Below are 22,381 nucleotides of genomic sequence, written 5' to 3'. Positions count from 1 at the left end.
CCTAGCAGCAAATGTGAGCTACTGCTTTTATTAAACCGGCAGGGGCAACCCCAGTTTGAACACCTGGAAACCTGTGCGTGGACCAGCGCCCCCTGGAGAGGCCTCTGAGGACTGCAGCCAGGCCAGTTGTCTAGGGTGTGCGTTTATTACGCAAGCGAAGAGTGACCTTAGAGGCGGGTATGCTCCTCCTCAGCATCCTCAGGCACACAAGTTAGAACCCTCCGTGGAGAAAGGGACCCTGGCCTTCCCCAATGGCAGGCTCCATTGTTTAGAGAGGAAAGAGAACAGGAAGTGAGAGCACAATGCCTCCGTAAGGAGGGCATGCGACAGAACCAGGGGACAGAGGCAGCACCTGTGGGCCCAGGGCTGCCGTCCGGGCGGCCTCAGATGTTATCTGGGCGACCTCCGGGATGTGCGGCTCAAACAATGGCGTGTGAAACCTCTGAAACAGGAAAGAGATGGGCTTAAGAAGGCTGCCGGCAGGAGCCCGAGTTTGGAAATTCAGTCTGTCACCAGGAAACTAAACAAGAGGGGCGAGGCACACAGGGAGCGGGCGGAGCGGTGGAGGAGACAGATGTGGGCGTGGAGCCTTCTCCTGCTCCGCAGCCTGCGCACGCACGGGCAGAGCGGAGTGTTTACCAAGGATCACCTCGCAGTCACCAGACAGATCCTTTGGAGAAGATTCAGGAGAGGAAAACCCAGCGCAAGAGCTGTATTTACCCAACGTGACAGCAGAGCGGCTTGTTTCCTGCCTGCCCTACTATTCACTGACAGTGAAGACGCATTTTTTTGAAAGTGTAAACCCAAGAAATCTGAAAACTCTAACACACACAAACAAAAAGCACAATGCCAAATAAACGTAAGGAAGTCCTTGAAGGCAGAGTGTGATGATGTCACACACCGGAGATGCCCACAAGCGGGGAGACTGAGGCAGCAGGGCCTCAGGGGAGAGCCCAGCCTGGACAACTTGGCAAGTCAGTGAGACCTCGTCTTGAAGATGTTATTTTTATTTTTTATTATTTTTACTTTTATTTATTTATTTAAGGGAAGGATCTACGGGGTTTTCAGGGTCTTGCTACTAGATCAGACTCGGGGAGTGATCTGCCTGTTTACAGCCTCCCAAGAGCTGGAATTACAGGTGCACGCCACCAAGCCCAGTCTCAGTTGCCATCTCAGCGCGCTCCGGGGAGGCAGGACCAGCACAGCAGGTCCTAGGATCGAACCCCTGGCCCCTAATCCGCTGAGCTATTTGGTCAGCCCTTGTCTCAAAGATTTTTAAAAAGGCTGGGGATATAGTTGAGTACAAAGGCCCTGAGAAACATCCCCAGCACTACAAAGTAATGATAATAATAATTAAAAATTGAAAGCATTCACAAGTGCACTGCATTTTGCACCCAGTCCAGAGATGGGCAAAGCTCAGAACAACTCCAGTAGGTAATCCAGATGCCCCACGCCGGTGAGGAGGCAAACACAGGAGTTGACACAAGTGCTCCTCTGCATTTGTCATTTGTGGGAGGCTGGGGATGTTCGTAGAACATTAATCGCCTGGGCTACAGCGCTGCCGTGCGTGAGACACCTGCCAGAGGCTTTGCAGAGAGCTAAATGGATAATGCATCTAAAATAGCTGGCATGTGTAGTCGGCACCCCAAAACAGAGACTAATGTCTAAATTCCATTATTTTTCCAGCTATAAAGTAAGGGAGCTAAATAAACCCTCCCAAGACCCTTTTCTTCTTTAAAGTTTTGTAAGTCTACCCTTGTACAAGTTGGTGGTTCCTCAAAAAGCTAAACTAAAACATTACATAACCCCACAAGGCCATTCAGAGGCAGCTATCCAAAAGAATTTAAACCAAAGAACCACAGCAGTATCCTTACATTATTTACCAAATAAAAAGACAGAAAAAAAAATCCCCTATCACCTGATGAGGGGATAAACGAAATGTATGTATTTACCATTCATATAGTGGAATATTATTCAGTCATGAAGAGTGAATTTTAAATACCCTCTGCAATACTGGTAAACCTTATAGACACCATGCTGGATGAAATCACACAGCGTGTCATTGCATTTATATAAAATATACAGACTAGGCAAATTCCCAGAGACGGAAGATAGAGATTACACAGGGCTATGAGAAGGGAGGAATGTGGAGTTGTTGACAAATGAGTAGCAAGTTTGTTTCGGATGATGAAGACATTCAGCCGGCGGAGAGCAGAGATGGCTGCACAGCAGCACGGACCTCAATACCGGGAAACTGCACACTCCCAGTGGTGTTCCCGTCCTGTTTTGTGTTACAAAGATCCCTTCTTCTGTGCTGCAGGCTTCTCCCAAAGACAGGAACCATCCCACCTAGAAAAAGGAGTGCTTCCTGGGCGTTCGTCTTTCCCAGCTCTGCGTGCCAGGCCTCGAGGGTCGCCCTGCCAGCCCGAGCTTGACCGCGGTCCCCCGGGGCCCTCGTGGGGAGGCGCGCTCGTGCTCTGCCTCGCCCGTGCCACGCAGGTGCTGAGGCGTCTCTGGGCGCCCCTTGTGCCTGGCAGAAGGCGCTGCGCAAGGAAGGGCAGCGGGTTACTCCGGGCTGGCAGAGGGCAGAGCGGGCCAGGGGCGTGGGCCCCACCTCTCGGGGAGGATGTGGCCCCAGTCTCGAACGGCCTCCGACGGGGCAGGGGCCGAGCACTGCTTCCTTTCTGATCTTTATAGCCCAGAACAATTAGCACCGCAGGCCTTGCCACAGGAAACAGGCAGGCCAGCCTTTCTCCTTGGAACTGTAGGCCTTGCTGTACTGTCTTTCACTACGCAGGAGAGGCCGGAAGGAGCAACTGAATGTATGGTCAGAAGGAACCAGCATTCAAATCCTTGAACCAAGTAAGTTTGTCACAAAGTCCAAGAGCAATTTTATCCAGTCTTTTTCAACTGTCCGAATGAAATCATTCCTCCATTTAAGATGACTTTTTACGTTATTACCTATTTACAGCACCCAACAGATATTTCTTCAGGAAAAATCAACATAGAGGAAATAGGCGCAGGTATGGGCAGGTGATCGCATCAAGGGGCTAGCTCAGCCGGCTCATCTGCTTCAGACTTTGGCCTTGAGTTTGTGAGCTTCTTCTGCTATCAGCATTGCATCCGGAGACGAGCAGGGTTTGCGCACAGTGGCACTTGGGAGCCTTGGTTATCCCTTGCAGAGAATGGAGATGATAACAATGCTCGCGTCCCGATGGCATGAGGTCGAGCCATGTGCCGTGCCGGTCCTCCCAGCCTGCCCTGCCCCACCTCCCACACCTCCTGTAGTGAGCAGCCTGTCTGGGTTGGAGGACAAGCCCAGGTCTGAAAACCTCAATGACACATTTACTTTGTTCTCATTGTCTATCTAAAGTGAATAGTTCTTATTGGAACAAACAGCTCAGAAAAATCTAGGCTGTTAGGAGGACTGGCTCATTGTTGATAGGCATTTCATACACTCCTGATGTTTGTGGCGGCCTCTGGTCCCTGGGAATCAGAGCACAAAAGTTCCCACCAGGCTGCCTGCCCCCAGCCTCGCCTTAGGGACTGCGTAAGGACCAAGGCAGCACGTGAAGACGTCTGCTCTTGCTCCGCAGCAGCGTGACACGCAGCAATTGGGATGCCTCTTTGGAGATGTTTTCCATGTTGTCCTTCAGTTCCTTTTTTAGAGGCTCATGAAATTAATTCCTACTTGAGTTGCCTGCAGATGAATTTTATCCTTCTGATTTTCAGGAAACAAAAACTGCAATCCAGCACTGCTAGCTTTTGCCTTGCCTGCCAGAAGAATAGTTTATTGCCACATGTGCTGTTCATTTCATTTCAGAGACCGGAGGCCCTCTCTGCCTGCGACCTTCCACAAGGCCTGCAGGACTCAACTGTAGACTGTCATCTCACACCCTGTCTTCAGCTTGCCTCTTTGTGGAGAAAAAGCAGAAGGCAGCACAACTTTCAAACCTCAAAGAAAAAAATTGACTAATTTAAATCATTATTACCACTAAGAGCTGGCGAGACAGCTCAGCTAACTTAGTGCCTGATTAGGTAAGTGCAGGGACTGCAGGGTTCGATCCCCGGTACCACATGCCATGCTATCCCCCCCGCCAGCTGTGCTGAGCCAGCCACCAAGTCTGGGCGTGGTGGCGCACGCCTGTAATCCCAGTGCTGAGGGAGGCTGAAAACAGGAGGATCATTACAAGTCTGAGCTGCATAGTGAGACCATGTACCAAATACATTAAGGGAAAAAAAGAAAAAAAAAATATATATATATATATATATAGTCAGCACCGTAAGTGAATGTCAATAATTTTTGCATGGATAAAATTTCTGTTCAGAAATGAAAATGCGAAAAACTCAGTATGTCTGATGCAGACAGCAATCGCGTAGGCATACCCAAGCACAAGTGTCCCATCCTGAGGTCAGACTACCTGGCTTTGAATCTTAGTGGCCACTTGAGCCAGGTGCACAGCCTTGGCAAGTTATTTCTCGATACTTCAGGTTCTAGATCTCTAAATTACAGATTAAAAGCTTTGAAAATCCATGAAACACTTAGGACTCTCAATAAATTCTCAATAAATACCAGAATTAACTCTTTCCACTCCCTTTTTCTCGTTTCTGATAACAAGATTCCTGAAAGTGATCAGAAGTCCAATATTCAAATACCAAACAGTAGGTTTACATGCTCTAAGGCACAATGGACTGTGGACCCGAAATGCTGAAGATTGGAAAATCCTTCATTTTTCTTCTCTAGTGATTGCCTTATTCAAATTCCAGTGATCTAGGTCACAGAACAGCCACAAATGGCCGGCGTGGGGCAGCTGTGGTCACAAGACAGGAGCTGAAAGTTGATGACTCAAGGTGTGGGAGGGGAACCACCGCTTCCCTGACTTCCAAAGCAGCTACTGGAGTGCTTGGCCTGCTCTTTTACACAAGCTCCCCCTCAGCAGTCTCCCACGGTGCCTAGCAGCCCTGCCTGGAAGGAAGACCCCAGCCTGAGCGGATCACCTCACATGGTATGGCATCTCCACACCCTGGCAGCCAAGGGAGGCAATCACAGTCGTGGAGCTGGGGAGGACACATGGTACCTTGGAAGCCCAGCCTCAGCCTTGGCTACCCTCGGCCCTCACTCATCCCAGCCCCAGCAGTAAAGCGATAATGGCACCATTTTCTTTGGGCTCAGCATCAGCAGTAGTCAGATGACTCGAGAAAACAAGCCCATGAATTATTTTGTTCCACACATGGTGCTTAATGATTTGCACGGGACTCTTTCATAGTCATTGTACTATGTCATGAGCAGGAATACAGGAAGCAGGAGAGCCAGATCTCTGAAAATTAAGATTGTTTTATTCTTAGTTTGTATTTTACTGCGCAGCACCCTTAATTAGAGGAGTGCCAGTCAATGATAGCTTAAGTAGATTTTTACATTTTCTGGTCATGTGTAATTTAAAATGTTATAAAAATATTATAAAAATCCTTATAAGAAAGGCTTTCCCAGGCTGGCCAAATAGATCAGTGGATTAAAGCGCCTGCAAGCAGGCTCAGGGGCCAGGGGTTCAATTCCCACGCCTGCCGTGCAGGCTCCGCCCCCAGGGCATGCTGAGACAGCAATAGAGGCTGGGCGTGGTGGCATGAGCCTGTAATCCCAGCTCTTGGGAGGCTGTAAACAGGCAGATCACTACAAGTCTGATCTAGTAGTGAGACCCTGAACACCCTTATAGACCCTTCCCTAAAATACAGAAAGAGAAAGAAAGAAAGAAAGAAAGAAAGAAAGAAAGAAAGAAAGAAAGAAAGAAAGGCTTTCCTGCTAGGCTGGTACACTAATAGATCTAGTAATGCATAGTCTGTGAGCATGAAAACATGGCTGTAGCTATCATGATTCCAGAGTTCTTTATGGAATAAAAACTGAAATAGGGGGCTGGTGAGATGGCTTAGTGGTCTAAAGCACCTACCTAGAACAAGCTAAGCTTAGCAAAGCACAGGGACAGCAGTTCAATCCCCCAGCACCACATGCCAGCCAGCCCCGCCCCCTGGTGGGCTGAGCTGGCCACACACACACACACACACACACAAATAAATAAATAATTTTTTTAAAAAAACTGAAATAGGAGAAGGGAAAGCGGGCAGGATAAAGATGCAATATGTATATGTACCAGTTCTGCTATGTGTCCCAAAGGTATCCATTCCACATGAACCGTTTCTCACATGGGCCGGCCCTGTATTACAGTGTGTACCTGTGTGGTGGAATGTGCGTTGTCTGGAGTGTTACATGTTAGCAGGTCACTGACCTAGTTCCTGTGCACAAGCTGGCTGTGTGTGTGACCCTTTGCTGTAGGACGATGTCACATTGTGATGCGTTGCTCAGAATATCTGAGGCAGACAGCGTAAGTTAGAGTAACACCCATACAGATCATGACTGGTAATGCAATAAAATTTCATTTTAATTGCAACACACAGACTGATAGGTTCTGGCCCTAGTATGAATTGCTAAGATCATCATGGTGGTCATCTAATATGACTGATGTCCATCTTACCAAGACCACCTTCCCCCTCTTCTCCAACCTAGCCCAGGACATAATTTACTTTGACTCTTTCTGCCATCTCAGGGAAGCCCCCAGTCAGCTCCTCAGGTGTATCTAAACATCCCCCTCCAAACTCCACCCGTGGCAAAAGGCCACAAAAGCCTCAACCTCCCTTTGTTCCAATCCAGAGAATTCCTTATCCTTCCCCACGTTCTGTCCATGTCCTCAAAGAAAATAAAGTCTCTTTCCCTTTTTCCTTCTGCCTGTTTCTCTGCTGCACCGTGCACCCGAAAACACCTATCACTTACATTCTCTTGCTAGTTAAGAATAAGAATGGACCAGTTTTTAAATCAACAATGAAAACATTTTACAGATGAAGAATTGCATAGGAGTGCAAATGTTATGGCAGGAACCCTTTTATAGTATTGGTGGGAATATAAACTGGTACAACCACTACAGACTTTAGTAGGAAGATTCCTGAAGCACAATGGTCATTTTCCAATGATATGTGCATGCTCAAATTTATAGCAGCACAATTCACAGTAGCTAAAGTATGGAAGGAACCTCTAAGCCCACTGACACATAAATAAAGAAAATGTACTACATTGCCCAGCCATAAAGAAGGATATATATGAGCCATTGGTAGGAAAATAGATGGAGCCTGAGACCATAATGGCAGAGAATCTATTTGTTTATTTATTTAGGTACCAGAAACCGAACTCAGGACCTTGCACTTTCCAGGTAGGCGCTGCACCATTGAGCTATATCCTTGGCCCCAAGAGACCATGATGGTAAGTAAAATAAACCCTACATAAAAGTCAGTTGAATCTTTTCTCACATAGGATAGATACAAGAAAATCAAAATAAAAATACTTAAAGAGCAAAATAAAAGACAGACAGGAGGAAAGAGGGATGTAGACTTTGTGGAAATGGAAAGAGAATCTGAGAAAAAGGAAAGAGGAAAGGCAGGGGGAAGAAGAGGAGAAATGACCAGGATGTGACATGCGTACATACCAGCTCTTAAAGAGAGAGGTGTTACAGTTCACAGACATATAGTAATATTAAAAAATAAAATAGTTTTATGAAAAAAAATTTTGGATCAGGACTGTGAGTTTAAGGAAGCTGGACTGTAGGATTCATTGTCATGCTACAGCTGATTTGTAGTGATGTGGGTAGCCTTCTAGATGAACAGTGTTGGGGTGTGTATGGCCATTCACTGTCTTCACTTTTTTTTTCTGTATTTTTTAGGGATGGGTGTACGGGTGTTCAGGGTCTCACTACTAGATCTGACTCACAGTGATTCTCCTGTGATTACTGGGATTACAGGCATGCCTTACCATACCCAGGCTCAATCGCCATCTCAGCACACCCCGGGGGTGGGACCAGCATGTCAGGCCCAGGGATCAACCCCCAGCCCCTGCTCCTGCTTGCAGGTACTTTAATCTGCTGAGCTATTTGGCCAGCCCTTAAAAATATATAAAATAATTTTAAAAGCCAGATTTGGTAACACACATAATTTTAGTACTTTGGGAGGCTGAGGCAGGAACATCCAAATTTGTGGCCAAGCCCGGCATAGTGGCATGTGCCTATAAGCCCAGCACTTGGGAGGCAGAGGCAGGAGGATTGCCACAAGTTCAAGGCCAATGTAGTCTACATAGTGAGTTCAAAGCCAGCTAGAACTACTCAGCCAGTGAGACCTTGTCTCAGAAAAAAGGTTTGAGGCCAGCCTGGAAAACTTAGCAAGCCATTGTGTCATTGCCTCAAAATAAAAAATAAAATAAAAAGAACTGAGTTTGTAATTCAGTGTGAATGCTCTGAGTTCAAACCTCAATACTGTAAGATAGACATACAGACAGATGGATGGACGGACAGATGGACAGATGGACGGTTACATGGATGGATGCATGGATGGATGGATGGATGGATGGATGGATGGATGGATGGACGTACAGACGGTTGGTTGGTTGGTTGGATGGATGGATAGATGGACAGATGGATGGATGGACAATTGGATGGATAGATGGATGGACTGATGGTTGGATGGATGGATGGATGGTTGGTTGGATAGATGGTTGGATGGATGATAGATGGAATAGGATGGATGGATGGATAGATCAACAGACAGACAGACAGACAGACAGACAGACAGACAGACATGTGGATGTTGCCAGATCTACAATAAAAGATAATTGTAATTCACTGAGGTGAAACAAAATGAGAGAGCTGAACATTGTATGTAATTTGCTTAATGATAATAAAGTGTACTGTATTAAGAGATACTGGCAAATTCATAGTGAATTTGATAAATTTTTTCTCAACATCCCAAAAAGAATTGATGAGATTACCTGAAATTAAAATTGAATTCCTTTTTTTTTTAATTGAATGCTTAAAAAGAAAAATATCAAGATTTTTTTTTTTTTACTTTAAAACTTAAAGGCTTTTGCCAGGGCCCTGGGTTCTTTTAGCTCAGGTAGTAACTTACAGTGATTCTCCCCACACACACACATGTGCTTGCACACGTACTTGTAGGCAGAAAGATAGTAAAAGAAATCATTACTTCCATTACAGAAATTTTGTCATGAGTTTATGAGAAAAAGAATAATAGTTATATTTCACAAAAAAATAGCAACTGCAAGTAGTTACCAACACAATGGCTTTAAAAATGCAAGAGCTTAACAATAACAAGATCAACTAATTCAAATTCTGGAAAACTTCAAGTTTTGCTTTGGAAGAGTGAGGAAATATAAAATACACTGCCCAGTTAGTACTTTGGGTATGTTCTGTTCCAAAACACTTTTTAATTTACAAAGAAATATTGTTTATTCATGACCTAAAATGTCAAGCTCATGGTATAGGTATTTTGTCAATATTTTATGTCTGTAGGTATTTAAGCATTAGTTTCTAACACAATAAAGCGTTTTCTAACTATGTTCAGCCAAAAATCCAGATTTATTGGAATTCTTTTTAAGGACTGATGGATGTTTCCTTTATTTCTTTGTTTCATTGTATGATGCAGCTTAAAAATATTTATGTTCAATTTTCTAAAGCCGATTCCATGAGCCGTGTCCTGGATACCGTTGCTAAGATCACTCAGTGTATACATGCAAATGCAATGAATCGTTGTTAAGTTTATGGATCTGTTGAAAGAAATAGAAGACAGTGAATTTAATGGCTTCATGACTTCTTTGCCAAGGTTCTTTGCTTGAATTAGGGAAGTGTTTCACAAAGATTTACTCTACTGCTAACTCCAATTCAAGATTGTTTTGAAAATAAAAAATATTGGGTCAGGGATGGTGGTGCATGCCTATAATCCTAGCACTTGGGAGACTGAGACAGGAGGATCACTGGGAGTTCAAGGCCCGCTACATAGTGAATTTAAGGCCTGCCTGAACTCATAGTGAGACCATGTGTCAAAAAAAGAAACAAAAGAAAAAATACTTGTCAGGTAGTTAAAAATAAAGACAAATCATGCCACTGTGGTGTACACTTTCTTGTCAACATCACACTTTGTCTGCATGAGCTATATTTGAACTTTTAAGAAAAGGAAAAGCTTACCTGTGGTGTTTCTACACAAATGTGGGATTTTAAATTCTAACTTTCATAATTCAACAACTAATAATAATCTTTGCAGTTTTCTTACATGAGTTCATATGCAGGAGACTTTATGATGGACAATAATACATACGTTGGATGTAAAAGACTAAGAAAAGTGGGAAGGAATGGTCAATATTGAAAAAGATCTGGCTTCCAGTTGATCAATACTACTGTGACTTCCTCATACTGAATTTCATTCACTTGAACAGACATAGCTTTGAAACTGGTAGTTAAAATGGTTACTATTTAAAAAAAATGGTTACTATTAAAAACATGGATCAGATGACTGGTGAGATAGCTCAGTGGACTAAGCTGATGTTTAGGCAAGTACTGAGACCAGGGTTTGATCTCTGGCACCACATGCTGTGCCCACCCCACCAGCGGTCTGCAGAGCTGGTCACCAAAACCAGGCATGGTGGCACATGCCTGTAATCCCAGAGCTGGGGAGGCTGAAAATAGGAGGATCACTATGAGCCCCAGCTGTGTAAAGAAACCCTATACCAAATACATAAATTTAAAATAAAATAGTTACTATTAACAAGATGGACCAGTTTTGTCAATGTGTATGCAAATATTAAATAAGAATGATTTTTCAGCTAATAAGAAACTTCTAAGCATGTTTGGAACATCTTGTGTATATGACTTTTCCAACTGTAAATTTTATAAAATAATATACTTCAATTCATCTATTTTCTATGAAAATTAAACATTGAAATCTGGTAAAGTAGAAGAGCGTTAAGATGCATTTAGAAAGGAGAAAAGAATCTAAAATGTCTCAATATTTTTGTACTGATTACACATTGATGAGAATAGTTTCTTGGCATTAGGGAACACAATGAATGTTATTCCAATCAATTTCCTTGTTTATTTTTGCCTTTTAAAATGAACTATTAAAAATGTAAGTAACAGGGCCAACAGCCAATGGACTGCTGTCATACAGTGCTAGTCTGGGGGTGCACCCACTGCTCCCTAGGAATCACTGCCCTCAGCAAGACAGATGGGTTGGAGTCTGGAGGGAAGAGGGACTCCAGTGGGGGAGAATTCACTCCAGTGGGGAGAGGAAGTGTTGATGGGTGCTTGTTTTTGTCTCTTGCTCTTTGCTTTTCTAATTATGAAAGAAAAGAAAGGGGAAGGTCACTTTCACAGCTGACATCAAGATTTCTTCTGGAAGTCTAGCTGGCCAGTTAAAATACATCGGAGTCTATTTCAAGGGTCAAAGAGTGAAATACAATATCTTTTCCCCAGGAAATATACAAGTAAGTCACTGCAGACTCTTGGTCCCAGGACAATCAGACTTTCTGAAGCACAGAAAGGAAGAAATTCTGGCTTTCTGGGCCTTTGAAGCAAGAACTCTCTGCAGTGGACACTTCCCCTGAGACAGTGAAGGGCTGAGCTTACAAAATAAAATGGGGATTAGGGGAAGGAGCGGGCAGACTTAAAGGATGGAGTTAACTGGAGAAAGTTATTTAATCTGCCCCTATGTGCCTTCCCTTCATTATTTGCTTTACAAAAGACAGAAGGCTAGGGCCAGCCAGATAGCTCAGTGGACTAAAGCGCCTGCTTAGGCAGAGCACAAAGACCAAGGTTTGATCCTTCGTGTGCCGTGCCAGTCCTGCCCCTGGGGCACAATGAGATGGCAATTGAGACTGGGCATGGTAAGGCATGCCTGTAATCCCAGTGCTTTGGAGGCTGAAGACAGGTGGATCACTACAAGTCCGACGTGCGTAGTGAGACCCTGTACACCCTGTAGACTCTGTCCTAATAGAAAAAAAAAAAAAAACCACACACACACACACACAAAAGACTTATGTAAATGACAGGTAGTGGCAGAGTAATTTTGTCTTTATTTTAATGGTCATATTTGGAGTGAATTGCAGCACAAATGACCCAATTGCTCTTCCATCCAGCCGAGGGTGCTTTGGGAATGGTGGCATTGGTCTAGAAGAGGCAGGTGCCACAGAGAACTGACCCATCATCCCAGCGGCAGAATGTGGATGCCAGACATGGAAAAGCAGGGAAGTAGACTTCGTCCAGCAAGCCCAGCACTCAGCCTCAGCTGGGCCTGCGTCACCACAACTCTGTGCCTCAGGTCCCTGGCACCGCGCCTGGCACCGTGTGGGCAGCCAGCATCACCAGTTGGCCGGAACTGTAAAGTGAAGTCATTTCCACACGGGGATTTGTTGTTTAATCAGCAGGCAGAATGCAAACCATAAGAAAGCAAATACATATAGTTGCTTGTCACTTATGTGCTTTGATTCTATTTCTTTTTTAATTAAAAAAAAAAGTTTTCACCTTGTTTTTAGAAAAGACTGTTGCTCTACAGGACCCAAGACCAATACCCCTCACTACCTGAGTTCTCACTCACCAAACGGTCCCTGGTGGCTCGAATCCATGCCCCCATCACCCTAATTGGAAACTTGCTCCAAATGATCTGCATGCCAGGGCAGCAAAAGCTTATAATTTGAGCACAAGTCTGGGCATGAGGTGCAGGGCGCCCTGAAGCCTCTCTCCACAGTCTCACCTGGGAGATGGCTTCTCTTGCTTGCGCTATTTCTGTTTAAATTGTATGTTCTCACTGTCATCATCTCTGTGTCATTGAGCAAAATGCCTTCTAAGTCACAAAACCTGTGGGAAAAATGTGTGTGAGCCAAAGAGGCCCACTAAGGCCCACCTACTAAAAAGAAAGCAGAGTGTAAAAAGCATTATGACAGAGGAGAAGAAAGCCAAAGCGCAGGTGCAGGGAAGGACACCCTAACTCGTACCTAACACTGTCAATGCACTTACACTCCACGTCTGTTTGTTCTTAAATGTTATCAGTGTTTCAATTTTTTTTATACTTTTCAGAAATCTACATGGATTTATTATATAATGAGGGTGTTTTAGTGATACCTAGGGAAATCGGTTGAGGTTTTAAGAAATGCTTTTTAATTTTTCTAGTTTAAAATAATGAAATATAGACTCGGTCTATCTGAAATTTCAAATCCCAAAATGCTTTCAGAAGGAACTGGGTGTGAGACGTACAGGACCCCTGAGGCCACAGGCTGAAAGCTGGGTTAGACAGTGTTCAACAAGTAAGTGTTTTTATATCTAGAAAACCCTTCCAATCACAAAGAACTGAATATTTTTGTTGTTACATAGGGTTCTTTGGCAAGCAAATGATTCTAGATAATGTTCTATGAGAATTTCAGAATGGCCCTCTGCTACTCAAGTTGGAATCCTGAGTCAAAATCTTTTAAATGCACATACAGACATTTGGGACATGTCAGACCTTTTACATTTTCCTTGCCCCTCCCCAAGAAAGAAAACACACTGAATGTGCAATCTGTCCCACCATCAGTTCCTGCATCAGGTGGATGTTCTTAGCTGGTTTGTCTCTAGTTGTCCTTTGTCTTTTTCTGCCCCAGCAGTACATACAGAACTCTGAAGATTTTCTGCTTAAACACTATGTGCTTAATCGTAACAATTCTGGGTTCAGGAAACATCAAGTTTGTATTTGTCTTTACATCAGATTGAAATGTCTCCCTCCAATGATCAAGGACTGGCAGGGGTGGGTGGACTGCTGTGGTCACTTGGTGGTTCACATGCCCTCCCCCAGAAGTAATTCTTTGCAGTTCTGTCTAGCCTCCCAGTTTGGCAGACTTTCTGTGTTCAGAAAGGGTCTTGCTCAAAGCTACTTAGTGCCCTACAGTCTCCTTGGAGACTTGTGTCATAGGGTCATATCCCTGTAGAATTTCCAGCACAAGATATACTTTCAACAATTTTTGAAAACTGAATAGATGAGTAGTACCACGCCTACCTGAGTAACCATGACCCGTCCTGAGAGACTAACAGCTAAAGGAGAATGTAGTTATAGACGGGCTAGATATCTGAATTCTCCTGCTGTAAAACCCAACAAACTATAACCCACGTCCCTTGAAGTGCAGAGCTGAGCTCACAGGAAAGTAGGAGAAATGCTTAAGGAACAAAATATCTGTTTCATGGATGTGTACTCACTGCTGTATAAGCCCAGCTCTGCCTAGCTGCTCCGAAGGACTTTTTCTGTTGACCAGATCGGTTTTGGTTTTAAAGATCAAAAAGAGCAAAAGTATATCCCCCTCTCTATGGACCTGGGACTCAGACATCCAGGAAGCTTAATAGATTCACAGAAGCACATGGGTCACTTGGTGAACAAGGCTCAAAAGGAACACACTTGACTTCCAGAGATGTACAGAGGATGAATATGTCCTTTACTGTTATGCCTTTCTGAAACCTCACTAAAATCAGAGCAAAGAGAATTTCTAACCCAAAATCCACAAGAACAAAAAGTGCAAGGGACAATAGATGATAGTAAAAAGCTGAAAGTTGAAAACATATGGGATGGATAATTAATTTAGAAACTCCCAAAAGGGCTGAGAAAACCTCAGCCCTGGCCCTACAGTGAGGCAACTTGAAAAAACAACCAAATTTTTAGGATAAAATTCCCCAGGAAGTTTGGAACTGGAAGGAAGAACCTTGAAGAAGTGGGAGTAAAGTTAAAGTTAAAATGAAATAAGCAGTTGAAATAAGCATCAACTCAAGATGCAGTCAGACCCCGCATTTCCATCCACTGCCTATGTCCTGGCCAGCCCTGCTCAGGGCCTGATTGTTAGTACTGGGCTGCAGCAAGATGACTGGAGACCTCCTGGTGGGAGAATGGAAAGCCTGCTCTCTGGAGCCCCATACTCAACTCCTGTTTGGGAGGGCATTATCTCTGAAAATAGCTGAATGCAGCCCCTGCACCCCACCAGTCCACTTCTCAGTTAATACCCAGGACAAAACAGTGAGGACAAAACCCCCGAGAGAAGAAGGAAATCTTTTTGGGGACTCTGACAAGCGCAGGAGAAAAGACCTACAGCTCCTGACGCCAGGGCTTCCCCAAAGACACATCCCTGCTGTACTCCAAGGCCTGACTCTCAGTTCCCTGCACTCTGACAGCTATTAAACATAAGCAGCCCTCAAGAGTCGTCAGATATCAAAGCAGGCATCTGTTGCGAAAGATAAAGACCAAAACAAATAAGCAAAGGGACAAACAGGGAAATAAAAAGCCACTTGGAGGAAACAGAGACTGCAGGAAGACAATTTTTTTTAAAGGACTACCATCAGGATCTTTAGAGAGATAAGAAAAGACATGCCCATAAAACAAAAATAAAATGCCAAAAATAAAGACAAAAAAGAAAAGCAAAACTTAGTGTTCAGAAAATAAATTAAGAAGCATTCTGAAAACAACATTCTAGAAGTTAAAAACATAATAAAAGTTCAGAATCACTCCCAAAGGGAATAAAAACACAAGATGGAAAATATTATTGAAAAGAGATAAGAGAGCCAAAGGACTATACAGAAAGCCGGCCCTGAGACAACACAACAATACAAGACATTTTCTCCCAAGTAAGCAGATAGGGTGTAGAGACGAACACAGATTTATCAAGAAGCCAGTTAGGTGGATAAGTGTGTTACCAACCCTGAGGCCCTCACGGCTTCTCAAGACACCAAGGAGCACAGAAAAGGTTTCCAGGAGAAGCAAATATGTCCCATTCTGAGATCAAGAATTAAAGACAGCTGTAGACTTCCTCCTGGTAGCAGCACTCAGACCCGGAAGACCGTGGAACAACGCCTTACGAGTGTTAGAACTTCCAATCAATTTAGGATCAAGAATTCTATTCTTAGATAGACTATCAGAGCAGGATAATGACAGTTTCAAAGATGTAAGTTATAAATAAGCTCGTGGTACATTGTTTCTCAGGAAGCTGGTAGAGGACACACTTGTGGAAGATGAAAGAGTAAACTGATCAGGAGAAGGTGAAGTACAGGAAACAGGAACTATGGCTCACAGAGAGAAGCAGAGAGCGCGGAAGGACTAAGGAGACAGCCTGCGATGGAGCGCATCCCTCCAGGAGAGCACAGCCGACAAGGTGAGACAGCGGCAGTCTCTAGGAGATGCTTCTCAAAGACAGCGAAGCAGGGAGAAGTTTTGGAGGTCTGGATGTCTGAGGAGGAGGGCGCGGTGACCAGAGAGCTCAGGGCTGATCCAAGGATAAATCCACAAAATCAAAGCATGTCAGAACTCAATAGTATGGTTATTCCAGGGAAGACAGTAAATAGTTCAAATAAGAAACTAGTTCAAAAGTTGCTTGCTTTACCTATCTCCCCGGTCCTTATGGCTTCAAATAGAACAAGCAAAACTTGATAGAATTACACAAAGAAAAGAGCAAAATGCTACTCAGTGAAAGATTTTCATTGAATTCTCTTCAAAACAGATAAATCAAGCAGACCAAAATTAGCTAAAAATAAGAATTTGGAAAATACAATTGACACAGTTATTTCAATGTTTACCTATAGATTTCTGAGTCTAATACTTGTCAAAATATATTTTGTTTAAACATAAACAAAACACTTCCAAAAACTAAAACCCTTAAACACTTTTAAAGCTAATGAATTTGGACTGGTGAGATAGCTCAGAGGACTAAGCACCTACTTAGGCAAACCCAGGGATTGGCGTTTGATTCCCGGTACGGTGGCGCACATTAGTAATCCCAATGCTGGGGAGTGAGACCCTGTACCAAATATATACATTTTAAATAAATAAAAAGAAGTTATTAGATCTCCATAAGTAGAAAACATATTTTAGACACTATCTTTTTTATCCAAAATGGAATTGCGCGATTACTAGGCATAATACAACAAACATAAGGTATTTAAAAGTTTCAAATATACTTTTACAAAGTTCATGGATCAAAAAATAAATCAAGATGGAAATTGGAAAACACGTAAATTCAAATGATAATAAGGCACAGCCTATCAAAATATATGTAGCATTGCAAAGATGATATTAGAGGAAATTTTACAATTTAAGTGTTTGTATTAGAAAGTAAGGAAGACAAGGAATTAAGCATTATAAGAAATTATAGAAAGGGCAAAAAAAGTACACAATAAAAAGCTAAGAGTTGGTGTTTGAAGATGTTTAAAACTGACATTTTGACTAAATTGAAGACAGGAACAAAACCACCAAATTTGGCTTTTTTTATTATTATTTTTACTGGGGATTGAACTCAGGACCTTACACTTTTCAGGCAGGTATTTGTGCCACTGAGCTATATCCCTGGCCCAAATTTGGATTTTTAAATCACTCATAACTATAGGTAGAGAAGATAATTTGAATTGTTGAGACACATATAAGTAATTATGTACAGTTACAAATAAAAGGAAAAATATTGTATATTAGGATCAACTCAAGACAAAACAAAAAATTTTCATATACTAAAACTGTTAAGTAAATTGAATGGACAGTTGACCAGTCACACATATGCATACTGTCATAGGCAAGTTCCACTCAAATCTCAAGGAACTAATAATTCCAATGTCACACAAATGCTTCCAGGTATTAGACAGGAAATCTTAGCTAACTTACTTTACTAGGCTAGTAAAACTTTAATGCCGAAGTATAAATTAGGACAAAAACATGAAGCATTGTATTAACACATTAATAAGAACAAATACAAGCTTCAAGATAAAATACTAAAAAGTCAACAAATGTACTAAGAACTGGGTGTGGGGAATCTACTAGTAATATAATTTTCAATATGTTAACAAATTAAAGCAAAACAAAAATGTTCACTTCCCTTGGTGATAGAAAGAATTTAAGGAAGGTTAAGTAAGCCTGATTCACATTAAAAAAGCGATGTGAATTTCCTTAACTTCATAAAGAACATCATATTAATCAGGAATGGGTCAAAAAAAGAAAAAAAAGGAATAGGTCATCTGCACATGACTGAAACCCCTACTCCAGATATCCATGGGTCGCACACTCCTCCCTCCTGTAGAAGAGGTTCCAAGATGGGAACCAGAGATGCCATGGTTGCTCCCAGGTGTCGTCCCGGACCCGGGCTTCTCCCTGCTTGGTCATCCCAGTGCTTGGCTTCAACCTCACAGCTCATTGTGGGCACCATAGTTGGGCCATCATGCCTGCTTTCCTTCTCCCTGTGGCAGCTTGCATGTTTTAAGGTGACCACAGTGGTGTCTCCTATTCCAGATGCTGTTTTGTAACATGCTATTCTCTCCCTGCTCCCCAGAGTGGAGTCAGTCATTCCTCCACCCCCTTGAAGACAGAAGGATCCTATGTGCTTTGACCAGGACACAAAGCCTAACACCAAGCCAGTTCCAGGCAGCCATCTTTCCTACCTCTATTCAGCCAGGCTCAACCCCAGGGATCTGAGGTCACAGCACAGAGAGCAGCCCCGCCGTATAGAGAGGCCAAGAAGAGAAGGGCCGGTGAGAAGAGAAGGAAAGGAGCTGTGGGCAGTCACCCCAGAGGGAGATGCACCAGCCCCAGCCGTGCCAGGTGCTGCGACACGGGACCCAGTCCAGGCCTTCCTGAATTCCTGACCTATGAAATTATGAGCAAAGTCAAACATTCATGTTAAGCTACCAATTTTATGTGCTTTCCTCCATAGTAGTGTAAAATTAGAACACTTCACTTTTGTTTGTTTGTTTATATTTTGGTTTTAGGATGTCTCCCCAAACATCACACATACTGCTTAGCTTTAATTTTGCTGTCCAAACTTAGTCACATGGCCTAACTTTTAGGAAGTGTGGGGACTATAGTCTTCTCACCAGGCTGTGTTCTCAACTGAAACTTGGGGTCTTAGTCCTGAGGAGGAAAGGGAGGATGGAGGCAAAGTTCGGACACAGTGATCTGTGCCAAAAATTAGGTCTCAACCAATGATTCTCAAAATCTGGATCCTGAACTAGGAACTTTGTGATCATCTGGGAATTTGCTAGAAATGGAAATGCTTAAACTTTACTCCAAGGGCCGGCCAAATAGCTCAGCGGATTAAAGTGCCTGCAAGCAGGCACAGGGGCCAGGGGTTCGATCCCCCGGCCTGCTATAAGGGCCCCACCTTCGGGACACGCTGAGACTGCATTTGAGACTGGACATGGGTGGTGCCTATAATCCCAGCTCTTGGGAGGCTGTAAACAGGTGGATCACTACGAGTCCAATCTAGTAGTGAGAACCTGAACACCCTGTAGGCCATTCCCTAAAATACAAAAAAATAAAATAAAATAAACTCTACCCCAGACCTCCTGATTCAAAAACTCTGGGGATGGGCTCAGCCACCTGTGATGCACCAACAGGATCTGAACCACGGGTGTGAGCTGATTCTTCCAGTGAAGTGTCAGAACTATTTCCTTTAACATCAGCAACGGGTGAAGCGGCTTAGACTCTCCACTCTTATAAACAATTCTAACGCTTGGATGCTGGCTGTTGCAGCCAAGGAAGAAAAAGACAAAAGTAAGAAATACAAAACGAAAGTTAAAAAAATAAAAGAGTCAAGCATGACCGTGCACACTTTCTCTAATCCCAGCTACACAGGAGGCTGAGGCAATCAAATCACTAGTTTAAGGCCAGCTTGGATAACTTAGGTCAGCTCTGTCTAAAAACAAGACAGAAAAGCTAAGGACGTAGCTCAGTGGTAGAGCTCTTGTCTAATATGCACAAAATCTTGTGTTCAAACAACAACAATAATAGTAGTGTCTAGGCTCAGAGTTTCTGAATAAGAACAATATATAAAGGTGTATTTATTTCTATACAATGCAATAAATTATTGGGATGCCATTGGTGATGGCAAGAATTAGCTACCTAGGGATTAATCTAAAAGAGAAAAAGATATCAACTTTTGTGTTCAAAATTTAAAAATGGCCAAGTGTGGCAGCACATGCCTATGATCCCAGTCCTCAGGAAGCTTAAGGAGGATCATTGAAAGTTCAAGGCCAACCTGCACTATAGAGTGAGAGCCTGCCTCAAAAAAAAAAAAGTAAATTTAAACAATGAATTTAATGATGTTCATGGGTAGAATTAATATCACAAAATTCCTAAGTTGAATTAATATCATAAAATTCCCAAATCCTCCCAATTTAATCCTTGCATTTTCCATAGTCATAATAAAAATAGTCAATATTTTTCTGGGTAAGCTGATTCTAAAATTTCTATGAAAGTGTGAAAGTTTAATAAGAGCCAAAATACTTTCCTTAAAAATGATGAGGTAGAGAAGATTGCCTCTTCCATCTGTATATTAAGATTTATTTTGAGGCTATAGTAGTTAAAATAAGAATTGGCATGTGATAGTAATGTAAATAATTAGATAGACTAGCACACCCATAAATATTACACCATGGAAGAGTTATCTAAATTTGAAACGACTTTAGGACACAAAAGGAAAAGAGGCACTATTAATTAATTAGTACCAGTTCAGTTAGCCTCATGCAAAATAATAATACTCAATTCTATCACTATAATACCAGGATAAATTACAATTGAATTAAAGACTGTGAAAAGGCAAAATTGAAACTTTTTGGATAAAATTATGTATGGTAATATTTCTTTAAGATTATAATATAGAAAGAGCCTTTTCTATAAGATACAAAAAGGCGCAAATCATTACGAAAAAGACTGATAAACTTAACTACATTATAACTTCATTCCATGTAACAAAAGAAATAATTTTAAAAAGCACACGTGACATACTGGAAAAAGATGACACCATGTAACTGGTAAATAATATCCTGAAAATATAAAGCTCTCAGACAATCCAGTTGTTCTGCTTGTGAGCTATGTGACATAACTGTAAATAAAATTAAAATAAATAGGATTAAAGTGTGAGATGTAATTATAGAATTAGTAAGTGGTAAGGCAGAAATGAAGACATTTCTAAAATGCAGCTCAGGGATTCAAAGGGCCAGAAAGTGTGGAGAGACTCATGCCTAATACGTCTGGAGTAAATACTGAGGCCTTCGGATAAGCACTTAGTCAAGGCCCAGAAAGAAAGGGCAAAGCCCAGAGACAGAGGAAATCTCTGAAGAGCTAATAGCTGAACTTCTTGCAGACCTGAAAAATCGGAGCAGCCGCACTGGAGAGTTTATTCCTACACAGGCTGAGTGTGGTCCTCACTTAATGCAGCAATCTTATGCTGCATCAGCATCCCCGCAAGTCATCTCCCACACGTGCGTACAAGGTGACACGCTCAGGAGTGTTCACAGTGTCCGTGTGTGGTCAGAAGACACTGACACCCTCAGTGGGGCAGAAGGTAAGTGTCAGCGCACCCAATCATAGGATGCCGTGCTGTGCTAAGGATTGATGAGCTGTGGCTGTACATAGCAACATAAATTCATTTCATGAAAACACTCAGGACTGAAACCATTTTCAGAATGTGGGGATCACAGCATCAGTGCACGGTGGAGATCCCAGCACTCAGGAGGCTGAGGCAGGAGGATCACTGCATGTTCGGGGCCAGCCCAAGCTACATAGTGAGTTCAAGTCCAGCCTGAACTACATAACAAGATTCTGTCTCTCAAAAGAAAGGAAAAGAAAAAAAAAGATTCAGTGTGATGCCGTTTATTCAAATAGGCAAACCAATATATGTCACTTATAGATATGTAGAAGTTTATTATGAGTCTAAAGAAATGCTCAGGAATAATAAACACAGAAAGCTCACAGAGCTCATCACCTTTGGAGGTAGTGGGGAGCAGGGAGCCTTGGTCGGAGATGAGGTTACGAAGAGCCTTCCATTGTGTTAGTCATGTTTTATTTCTAAACCTGAGCGGAAGGTTTGTAAATTCTTCACATTACTCTTTTTCTAGCCTTTTTAAAAAATGCCTGAAATATTTCAAAATATATTTATAGGCAGCTAAAAGACGTTGGAGGTGTAAATGAGAATGTCCAAGAATTGAGGCTGTTCTAGCCGAAATGTAGTCATCACAGCTTCTGGGGACCTGTAGAGACGCATGCACAGCCTCCTCCGTGTTATTCTCGACCCAGTCCTCCTGTCTCCCGTGGAAGGCGTGGACTTCCTCCGCGCTCGCCCTGCAGCGGCTCTCCAACGGCGTTCACTTGGTTTTTTCTTTCAACTTCCATCTTCTCCTCAGCTTACGCATATGTTTAGGTTGCTACTAATCTTCACAGTAAGCAAGGACCCCGTCCCTTCTACCCCGCTGTGCTCCGCATGCCGCCCTTCTCTCTCAGCCTGCATTGCTGTCCGCTGAGCGCCCCCATTCTGGTGGAAGGCCGCAGATGCCTCTGTCCACCTCCCCAGGCCTCCTCCCGAGGTATCAGCACGCCACCAGAAGTCCAGCTCAAGGTAATCTTCAGCCCCAGGGACACCAGCCGTATCTGACACTGTTGATATTCCCCTCCTTGAACCTCTTCCATTCCTCAGCTTTCATACCTCTTCTTGTTCCATTCAACTCTATATATTTTTCATGGTCTC

The sequence above is a fragment of the Octodon degus genome, unplaced genomic scaffold (genome assembly GCF_000260255.1).
Source record: "Octodon degus isolate 3935 unplaced genomic scaffold, OctDeg1.0 scaffold00131, whole genome shotgun sequence".
Taxonomy (NCBI): Eukaryota; Metazoa; Chordata; class Mammalia; order Rodentia; family Octodontidae; genus Octodon; species Octodon degus.
This window is presented reverse-complemented; position numbering follows the sequence as displayed.